We start from the raw sequence: 10,036 nt of genomic DNA, 5'->3' as shown, positions 1-10,036 counted from the left end.
AGGGCCAGGGCCTACAGCCTCAAACAAACAAACAAACAAATAAAAACGTAGGCCTAATCCCTTCAATCGCGATTCAATTGTGAAACAGGTCCCGACTCCCGAGGACAATTTAACAATGAACAATCCTTTGAGTTTGCGTTGTGCGACATTTGTGCAATTAAAATAAACAATCTCAAGTTAAGTATGTGTATAAAATATTAGAATGAATAGCCTTAATCAGTCAAGCAACGAAACATTCCCATTCCCTGGTTAAATTAAAGTATATAAATAGGCTAAACAAATAAAATAAACAGCATTTGTTATTTTAGTCCGTAACACAGCACTTTTCTTTGTATGAATCAACACTTATTCGTTCAGTTTAATAGTCCCAAAAATCCAGCGCTGGGCGCAAGGCCGCGCCGGGAGGCCGCACCGCCGCAGGGCGCTCGCTCCGGCGAATAATCCAATCAGACAGCAAGCAGCTGAAATTAAATAAAATACATTTATAAATAAATGATAAGATCACAAGAGACCAAGATGACTACATTCTACGTTGGCCATTGGGTATATATTGCCAACAGTTAAAGGCTAGGCTGTACTCACCGATCTTATAAATTGTGATGAAGAAAATCGTTCAACGATGTCCTTCGCTCGGAGATGGTTCTGCCCGCAGCGCTGAAAACCCGTTCACTGGAACTGCTGCTGGCCGGGATGCAAAGCACAGATCTTGCCAATTGTGCAAGCTTTGGGTAGGCCTACACTTTCTTGTTGGCGCGCCACCAGGCAAGGAGATCTTTTTCATTCTTCATGACACACATTCAGTCAGTCAATAGCAGCTGCGCTCGGGCGCTCAGACCGCAGAGCAGATGACAGAGAGAGAGACGCTTGCCTGGCTGCAACCGATCTGACTAATACTTGTTGTGTATATTGTGAATGTGACACAATGCATACACACATAGCTAGCTCCAAATTTTTTTCTTTCTTTATTTTTCTCAAGCCCGACCCAGCCCAAAGCCCGACATGTGCGTGACAAATTGAGCCCGGCAGGCCAGGCCGCTGCTCAGAGCTGAAGTTAACAACTAAACAAAACAAACAAATAACGAAATAAAGGTCTAAACACAACATAACTGAACAGAACTAAACAAATAATAAATAAAGCAATTTAACTGACAACTTAACCAGAAGGCAGCCATTCCGAAGGGCTCAACTTAGGAACACCAAACAAAACAAAAACAGTTAAATAAATAAATAAATAAATAAATAAATAAATAAATATAAATAAATTAATGAAATATGTATAGTCTCAATCAGTCAAGGATTAAAACATTTGGTTAAAATGCAAATATAAAAATGGGCAAAACAAATAAAATAACCAGCATCTGTTATTTTAGTCCATAAACACAACACACTTCTACTTAATATATTAGTCCCAACCAGCAGGGCGCAAGGCCGTGACTCATGCATGCGCTGATCTGAAAGTTACATTTCAACATCACATCATCGCCCAAATAATAATAAATAATATATTCGGAATGGCGGGGTGTTTCCAGAAAATGAAACGAAATCTATTTGGTTTCACTTTATACTCTCAAGATTTAAAAGATCCATTTGGTTAACAACTCTCCATAATTTAGCTGTGGACCACTTGGAACTTCCCCCAAGGACCAACGGTGGTCCTTGGCCAACGGTGGTCCTTGGGGGGGGGACCACCAGGACCACCAACTCACCAAAGGACCACCGGTGGTCCTTGAGGGTCTGTATTTTATCCCAATTCAAATAGGCCTATATAAAGCAAATTTGCTACGTCAGCCAAGGAGCACAGAGAGCATGCAGCCCACAGTGGAGACAGACCAACGCATGCTCGCATGAACGTCTGGATGTTTTATTTGATATACACGTCTACACACACACACGCAGGTTTAGCGCTGAGAATCAAATGGGTGGCACACATCTCACACGTGCGTTCCAGAGCAGACACACAGATACGCGTGCCAGCGACGCCTACGTGTAAGCTATTAAATGCCTTTGAAAAACTACAGGAGACGTCCATGCGTTCAGTACAACACAGATAAAATCGCATGAGTGCACACATGCGTCCCTTTGCTTTCGTGGCACGGAAAAGCCTCGTGTGTGTGTGTGTGTGTGTGTGTGTGTGTGTGTGTGTGTGTGTGTGTGTGTGTGTGTGTGTGTGTGTGTGTGTGTGTGTGTGTGTGTGTGTGTGTGTGTGTGTGTGTGTGTGTGTGTGTGTGTGTGTGTGTGTGTGTGTCAAACCAATGACCAATCTGGATTCAAAATGCCAAAGGCAAAGTGGTTCTCAAACTGTGGTTCCAGGGGGTCCCCAGGGCCAGGGGGTCCCCAGCCAAAAGAGCTGACATGGTATCAGGATCATTTAACTACTTTAAACCCTACAGTATACGGCTATCTGAGAATATCCTAGATCTACAAACTAATTATAATTTTACGATGTAGGCAGTGATAGAATAAATGTAATTGTGTTCTGTGCAAACGTTTTGAAAAATAACTGCATGTTTTGAAAAATCTGCCACATTATGTTTTTACATTAATCTAAAAGCTCACAGTGTGGTTCTGTGTGTCTCTTCCTGGTATGTTGCCCAATCAGAGGGTGACTTCACGCATGCATAAACATGTGAGCTGGGCGGGTACACATCTCTCTGAAGAGACGTGATTGACCTGTCCCTGGCTGTACAGGATGACAACACACTTGACAATGAGTGTCAAACCTGCTTTCACAGACAGGGGGCTCTGAAGGACATTTTGGGGGGTAAAAATCGAATGAATGCTTTAGAGAAGAGCAGAGTGCTAAAAACCACCAGGATTTCATAGGTAATCTTCAAAGACGTGTTAAAAATGTGTTAAAAAAAACATGATTTGGCCGGAGTCCGTCTTTAAAGGAACTAGTAAGACGCCTCAGGGTGACGTGCGACCTGTTAAGCCCGTATCAGAGTCTACGGTGGAGACCTATCCACCGCAAATTTGAGGTGGAAAGCTTTCCACCTCAAGTCAGAAAATAAGTGCAGGCCATCATAGTCACGGCCCACGGTGAAGTCCTTTACCCCGTCTAGACCGGTTCAGGTCGACCAATCAGTGAACGGGGTGTAGAGCCTGCCTGTCTGATAGTAAAAACAGAGAGATGTGTTAGGACTCACGGTGGAAAGCTCTCCACGTGAGGAATGATGTAACGTTGTAGTTTCATGACTCAAAAAGACTCGAAAAGACTACACGACCCGACTATGATACGGGCTTTAGTGTGATCACAGTGAAGCCAGAGTGTGATGTTAGAGCGGAGCGGAAAACACATTCTGTTAACAGAGGTTCCCCTGACATCACAGTGATGTTAGAGCATGATGTCACAGTGATGTGTCAGGGGAACCACAGTGTCAGGCGTTATAGACAGAGATGGCCCATGTATTGTCTGGTTGGCTGAAATCAAATGTCATGTGAAGCTCACCAACCCACCAATCCTCAATGCCCGTTTACACCCATCTGTTTTGGTACCTCTCGTGGCCCTTATGCCCGATATTATGACTTAACCTTTTCCCTTCCCTGATCGGCTACGGGCCCATGGCTCGTAGCCTGTGATTGGCTACGCTTGGACATAAACACAGACACAGACATACATAGATTTGTATGGCCTACTTATGCTCCAGCAGAGCGCGCCTTGTAATTTATATCAGGCCACACTTGTTTATATCAGGCCACACAACAATGCTGGTCCCTCATTGGTTGGTTTCAAGGGTTTGGGGACTGCCCATAAGTCCTACATCTCATTAGTCCTAATTTGGTTAGAGTTAGGTTTTAGGGTTAGGTTTAGGCATAGTTTTAGGGTTAGGCATAGTTTTACTGAGGTTAGGTTTACGGTTAGGTTTAGGTTTAGGCATAGTATTTTCACCAGGTTAACATTCACCACATTCAGACTAATGGGATGTAGGAACAATGAGAAGTCGGACCAATGCCATATGGCACCAAGGGTTTTACCATTGAATGGCGTCACTCTGTTTTTTTCAGGGGTTTTCCCATTGGCTGGACGTAAGCACAGACAGACACACAGACGGACATTGATTTGGCTCATTTATAGTTAGATAGTGTGGTTGCTATATAGGCCAGACGTCTTCAACTTTTTCAGGCCAAGGACCCCTTAGCTGAGAGAGAGCTTTATCTCTCTCTATATATGGACCCCCAGATTCCATATAGTTTCATTGATTGACAGCACAATCATCAGTGTATTTTGGATTCATGTCAATTTGTGTTTTCAGATATTTAACCACTTGAGAGTCAATACTTGATAAACTTGACCTTTCACTCTGTACTTAGTCTGCTCTTTTTCCCCTCTTCACCAAAGCTCTTTTTGTTCACAATAGTGTGAACACACTATTGTGAAGACACTATTGTATTCAGTCCAAGAATGTTTTGCCAGCAAAGTGAAAACCTGTTTTTTGTAAACTTTTTGAGTGATGTTATCCGGGTTGTAAGGTTAAGCTGTTGGTCAAGCTGTCATTTTTGAGGAGAACTTGATAGATACATAATGAAGATAACATACGTGTGCTCGCTTTCAGTGAGCCTACACAATTAGAAAAACTGTTCCTACGAAACAGTGTGGGCTCGCATGTAACACCATGTATGGGCACAAAGATCTACCCTTTGGCTGCTCCTCATTGGCTAAGGGCCCTGCCTTTGTACTGTCGAGGAGAACTTGACTGATGGATAAATAATGAAGATAACATACGTGTGCTCGTTTTCAGCGAGCCCACAATTAGTGTGGTTGTCCCGCAGGGCAACACTATTGTTCCCTGCGTTTTTACTCATCATCCCGTGTAACCTTCAGCCAATAAGACATCACAATCTCCCCATATATACCTTGTTATCGTGGGCATAGACGGCCCCTCTCATGGCCCTTATACTGTATATTGTATGCCTCAATATTATGACAGCACCCTTTAGATTTACATCAGGTCACACTTATTGATGTTGACGTCACCAAGACTGCTGGTCCCTCATTTGCTTTTATGGCGATGATGATGTCCTCACCCGATTGATGACGTCATCCTCTGTTTTTTTCCAAGGGTTTTACCATTGGATGATGTCACTGTGTGTTTTCCCAATAGCCGGGAAGCCACGGGCCCAAAATGTGAGAGGACCTGTGATGTCATGACATACTTTTTTTCTTTTTTTTTTTTTCTATTAATTTGGTCAATAAGGTACACAGAATGAGAGGCCTGCTCTGCTGGAAACATTGCGAAAAAAGGTTATGGCCATTTGTATATTCACTGTCCCATCGACTTCACTATACAGGAAAAGACAAAAAAAAAATATGGACTTATTCGTCTCAGGTACTCAATTATTTAAAATAAAATTGGCCCACTTATAGGCTCGTCAAATGGTCATGTGAAGCTCATCATGCCCATCTGTCATATGCTGCTACTGGCATTGACGGCCCTTCTCATGGCCCTTATATACTGTGTGCCTCAATATTATGACATCGCCCTTTACGTTTATAGAGTACATTGGCTATTTGAGAATATCCCATCTGCAAGCTCACAAAGTGCCGCAATGCGAGCTTGTAGATTGCCAATTATCCAAGCTTGAACATTTTAGAATGAGTTTGAAAGCTTCCTTTCAAACACAAATCTTTCATGTGGATCCCTGGCCCACAAGAGTTTCAGATTTGGGGTCCTTAATTAATTCATTAATCCTTAATAATTGGCCAAATGCACTATGAGATGGTTGCGACTTTAGGCCGCTTTTTAGTATGAAAACCTCCAGCTCATGTCCGTCCGTCCGTTCACCCTTCCGTCCGCCTGTCTGTCACACCTCATGCTTTTCTGAGAAAACACTGATGTTGCAAATGAATGTCCAAGACAGAATTAATTTGCATTGACCTGTTCTGACATCAATGATGCAAATGTTCCATGCCAAACAATTTAAATCGATGATCAAAATGTATTTGTGACAATTAATGGTAATAATGGTGAGACAGTCCTCTCAGTGACCACCAGGTTATGATGATGATGATGACAATAACAGCCGACCCGACTCAAACGCTTAGTTTTTCTTTCTTTTTTGTCTTTACAGAACATGAAGTTGACAAGAAGAAGTCATCTGTGCGGTGGAGATAACCTGGAAGTGGTGTTAGGACGACGACCGGAGCGTCATCTTGCCGTTACAGGGTCCACATACACAAGGGTTGAATAGAGCACTGCTTAACTGTCACTCGGCAGTGATAGACACTAACCAATGGGACACACCTAAAAGCAGGTATAAGAACTGGCACTTTGTTGAGACTCCCATCAGCCGCTCAAGAGTCAATGTGCCACTACAGAGCCAATAGGATGTATCCACTACACCCGAGGATGCCCTTAGAGATGGAGATCTGGAGATCTCTCTCCAACCGAGGACGCCCTTAGAGATGGAGATCTGGAGATCTCTCTCCAACCGTGGATTGGTCTGCGTGGGAGGAGGGGAGGATTCCTCCGTGCCGCCGGTCTGGTCTTCGGTGGTTTCGTGCCCGTTGACCTTGGTGCCCGCCAGGGGTTTCCTCTGAACACAGCTCTGAGTAGGACCCCCATTTAGGGCTGTCACAATTATGATGTCTGAATTGATGATTCTCGCAAGGCTCCTGATCTGCATCTTCCCGCGGCCGCCTCCATAGTGGGTAACGTTCGTTCGGTCGTTCGTATAGAATATGATTGTGGCACGCCCTAATATTTCCTTTACCTTTGCTGGATGTGTGCTTGGGATGCTGACTGGCTGGCTTGATTGACTCTGATCAAGCCAGTTAGGTTAGGGTTACATATTGGCAAACCCGGGTCCTGGACCTGGTCTTTTTTTTTTTTGCGGCGTTGGGGTGGGTGGAGGGATTTCAACATGAGGCAACGGAGCACATTTCTAACCAACGGAGGACAATTTCTGATTTCTCGCCGCCTTTGGAGTTACATCATGGCAAGCTAATTATACAATCCAAACCTCTTGTGTGTGTGTTTCCGACAGAGACAGTATGGAACAGCTGTTCTCAGCAAACCAAACCTCAAGCTTGAGGAATTTTGGACCCAAATTATGGAAGTGCACATGGAAACAATCACGGTTGCCCTCCCAAATGTCTCACATGCCCGCAACCCCCTTTCTGTACACAGAACTACCAGGAAGATGCAGGAGGAAATTTCACATCCGCATCGGTGACTTCAATGCCCAGAGAACATCATGTGGTTATGAGAACAACAACCAAGATGGAGGTGAAGTTGAAGTAGGGCATAGGATTGCCGCTTGTTTGCCTTTTTGATCTTGCAGAATTGCACAACGCAGACTGGAAGAATACATTGTCAATACAGTGTACTTAGAAGACCTCAAGAATATTCCGGCCCTATGAATTCAGCCCGTCATGCAATTTTAACAAATAGAAGACCGGTCTTTTTTAAAAGTACATTATATTTAACGGTTAGCCCTCAGCTACCAGCCATTGCGCAACTGTGCAAGAGGCAGTTTAGTCACTTTAGGCTTACATTATTTGTATGATTTTTCTTTTTTTTTGCGTTTGCCTAACTGTGCAAATGCATTCTAAATTTGTGTAGCTGAGGAAATTTAACTGTTAGGCCTCACCTACCAGCCATTGCGCAACTGTGTAAGTGGCATTTTAGTCATTTTAGGCCTCCATTACATTAGCATCATCTTTCAAACCTGTAATAAAATCCAATTTGACTCCGGCAATGTCATTTGGCACAACAGACCTTGGACTGGCTTTATGTTAAGCTTAAATCGCAAATAATACCAAATAATGCTTTACTGGCATATATTAGTCTTTGGTATGGGTGTTAGATTGTGCAGTGAAGAAGCTTGTGTGGCTCTTCTGGGTCAAACAACAGCCTCTAGAGGCCCATGGGCTCTGTATCTCTACATTTGATGTTTAGCTGTAACCCCAATCCTTGTGTTCGCAGTTCAAGTTCCCTGCATAGATGGCAGGTGCATGTACCAGTGGGAGTGTGGTGAATCCACATTGTCATCGGTCTTCAACAGATCGGCTTCCACCACCTCCTTCTAACACCTCTTTCTAACACCTCCTTCTAACACCACCTCCTTCTAACACCTCTTTCTAACACCACCTCCTTCTAACAAAACCTCCTTCTAACACCTCTTTCTAACACCACCTTTTAACACCATCTCCTAACACCATCTCTTTCCATGAGGTCTTAGTGGTGGTGGTGGAAGCTGATCTGTAGAAGATGCATGACAATGTGAACTCGCCACTCCCACTGGTGCTTGCACTTGCCATCTAGGCAGGGGACTTGAACTGCTAACACAAGGATTGGAGTGACAGCTAAACATCAAATGTAGAGGTACAGAGCCCATGGGCCTCTATCGGCTGTTGTTTGACCCAGAAGAGCCCCCAAGCTTCTTCACTGCACAATTCAACACCCATACCAACGCAGACCTGGCCTTTGCCGTGTGTCAGCAAAGGAAATAATTTATGTAGCTGAGGTAATTTAACTGTTAGCCCTCACCTACCAGCCATTGCGCAACTGTGTAAGTGTCATTTTAGGCCTCCATTACTTAGTGAACAATGTTTTGCGGTTGTGCAATTGTGTTCTAAATTTGTGTAGCTGAGGTAAGCTGTGCATTGTGCAGCTTTTATTTGGAATGAAAAGCAGCGCAAATGTGTTGCTTTCTACTAGTTGTTTGTTGGTATTGATTGGGGGGTGGGGGGTATCCATGAGATTTCTCTTTCAGGAATTAATTTGCATGACGGGTTCATTCATAAGTGAGTCTTATCTGGAGTATGCAGTAAGATCCTGTCATCTTTCAAACCTGTAATGAAATCCAATTTGACTCCTGCAATGTCATTTGGCACAACAGACCGTGGACTGGCTTTATGTTAACCTCAAATCGCAAATAACATCAAACAATGCTGTACTGGCATATATTCCTCTCTGGTCAAAGATCCCAACTGCTTTGCATTGTAAGCCATAAGATGACTAGAACTCAAAGTCGAAGAAGAACCATCTGTGGAAGCTATCAGCGAAAACGTTTGACCCCTGAATGACCTACTGGAATGACAATGGCCATAGATATAGAGACAGTATAGATCAGCTGTTCTCAGCAAACCAAACCTCAAGCTTGAGGAATTTTGGACCCAAATTATGGAAGTGCACATGGAAAAAATCACGGTTGTCCTCCCAAATGCCTCACATGCCCGCAACCCCCTTTCTGTACCCAGAACTACCAGAAAGATGCAGGAGGAAATTTCACATCAGCATCGGCGACTTCAATTAATAATCCAAGATGGAGTATTGAGAGTTGGAGACTCTCCATGCATATGCCATGCCAACATGGAAAGCATCCAGCTATCATTCCAAAAGACTGGAAAGTTCCTCTGGTTCCAGATTCCTTCTACTGTACCACCCACCTCTCTCTCCTTTTACTGTCCCACCACCCACCTCTCTCTCCTTCTACTGTCCCACCACCCACCTCTCTCTCTCTCCTTCTACTGTCCCACCACCCACCTCTCTCTCTCTCTCTCTCTCTCCTTCTACTGTCCCACCACCCACCTCTCTCTCCTTCTACTGTCCCACCACCCACCTCTCTCTCCTTCTACTGTCCCACCACCCACCTCTCTCTCTCTCTCCTTCTACTGTCCCACCACCCACCTCTCTCTCCTTCTACTGTCCCACCACCCACCTCTCTCTCTCTCTCTCTCTCTCCTTCTACTGTCCCACCACCCACCTCTCTCTCCTTCTACTGTCCCACCACCACCCACCTCTCTCTCTCTCTCTCTCTCTCCTTCTACTGTCCCACCACCCACCTCTCTCTCCTTCTACTGTCCCACCACCCACCTCTCTCTCCTTCTACTGTCCCACCACCCACCTCTCTCTCTCTCTCTCTCTCCTTCTACTGTCCCACCACCCACCTCTCTCTCCTTCTACTGTCCCACCACCCACCTCTCTCTCTCTCTCTCCTTCTACTGTCCCACCACCCACCTCTCTCTCCTTCTACTGTCCCACCACCCACCTCTCTCTCTCTCTCTCTCTCTCTCTCTCCTTCTACTGTCCCA

This window comes from Nannobrachium achirus, assembly GCF_963921795.1.
Source record: "Nannobrachium achirus genome assembly, chromosome: 22".
Classification (NCBI taxonomy): Eukaryota; Metazoa; Chordata; class Actinopteri; order Myctophiformes; family Myctophidae; genus Nannobrachium; species Nannobrachium achirus.
Note: the sequence above shows the minus strand (reverse complement) of the source record.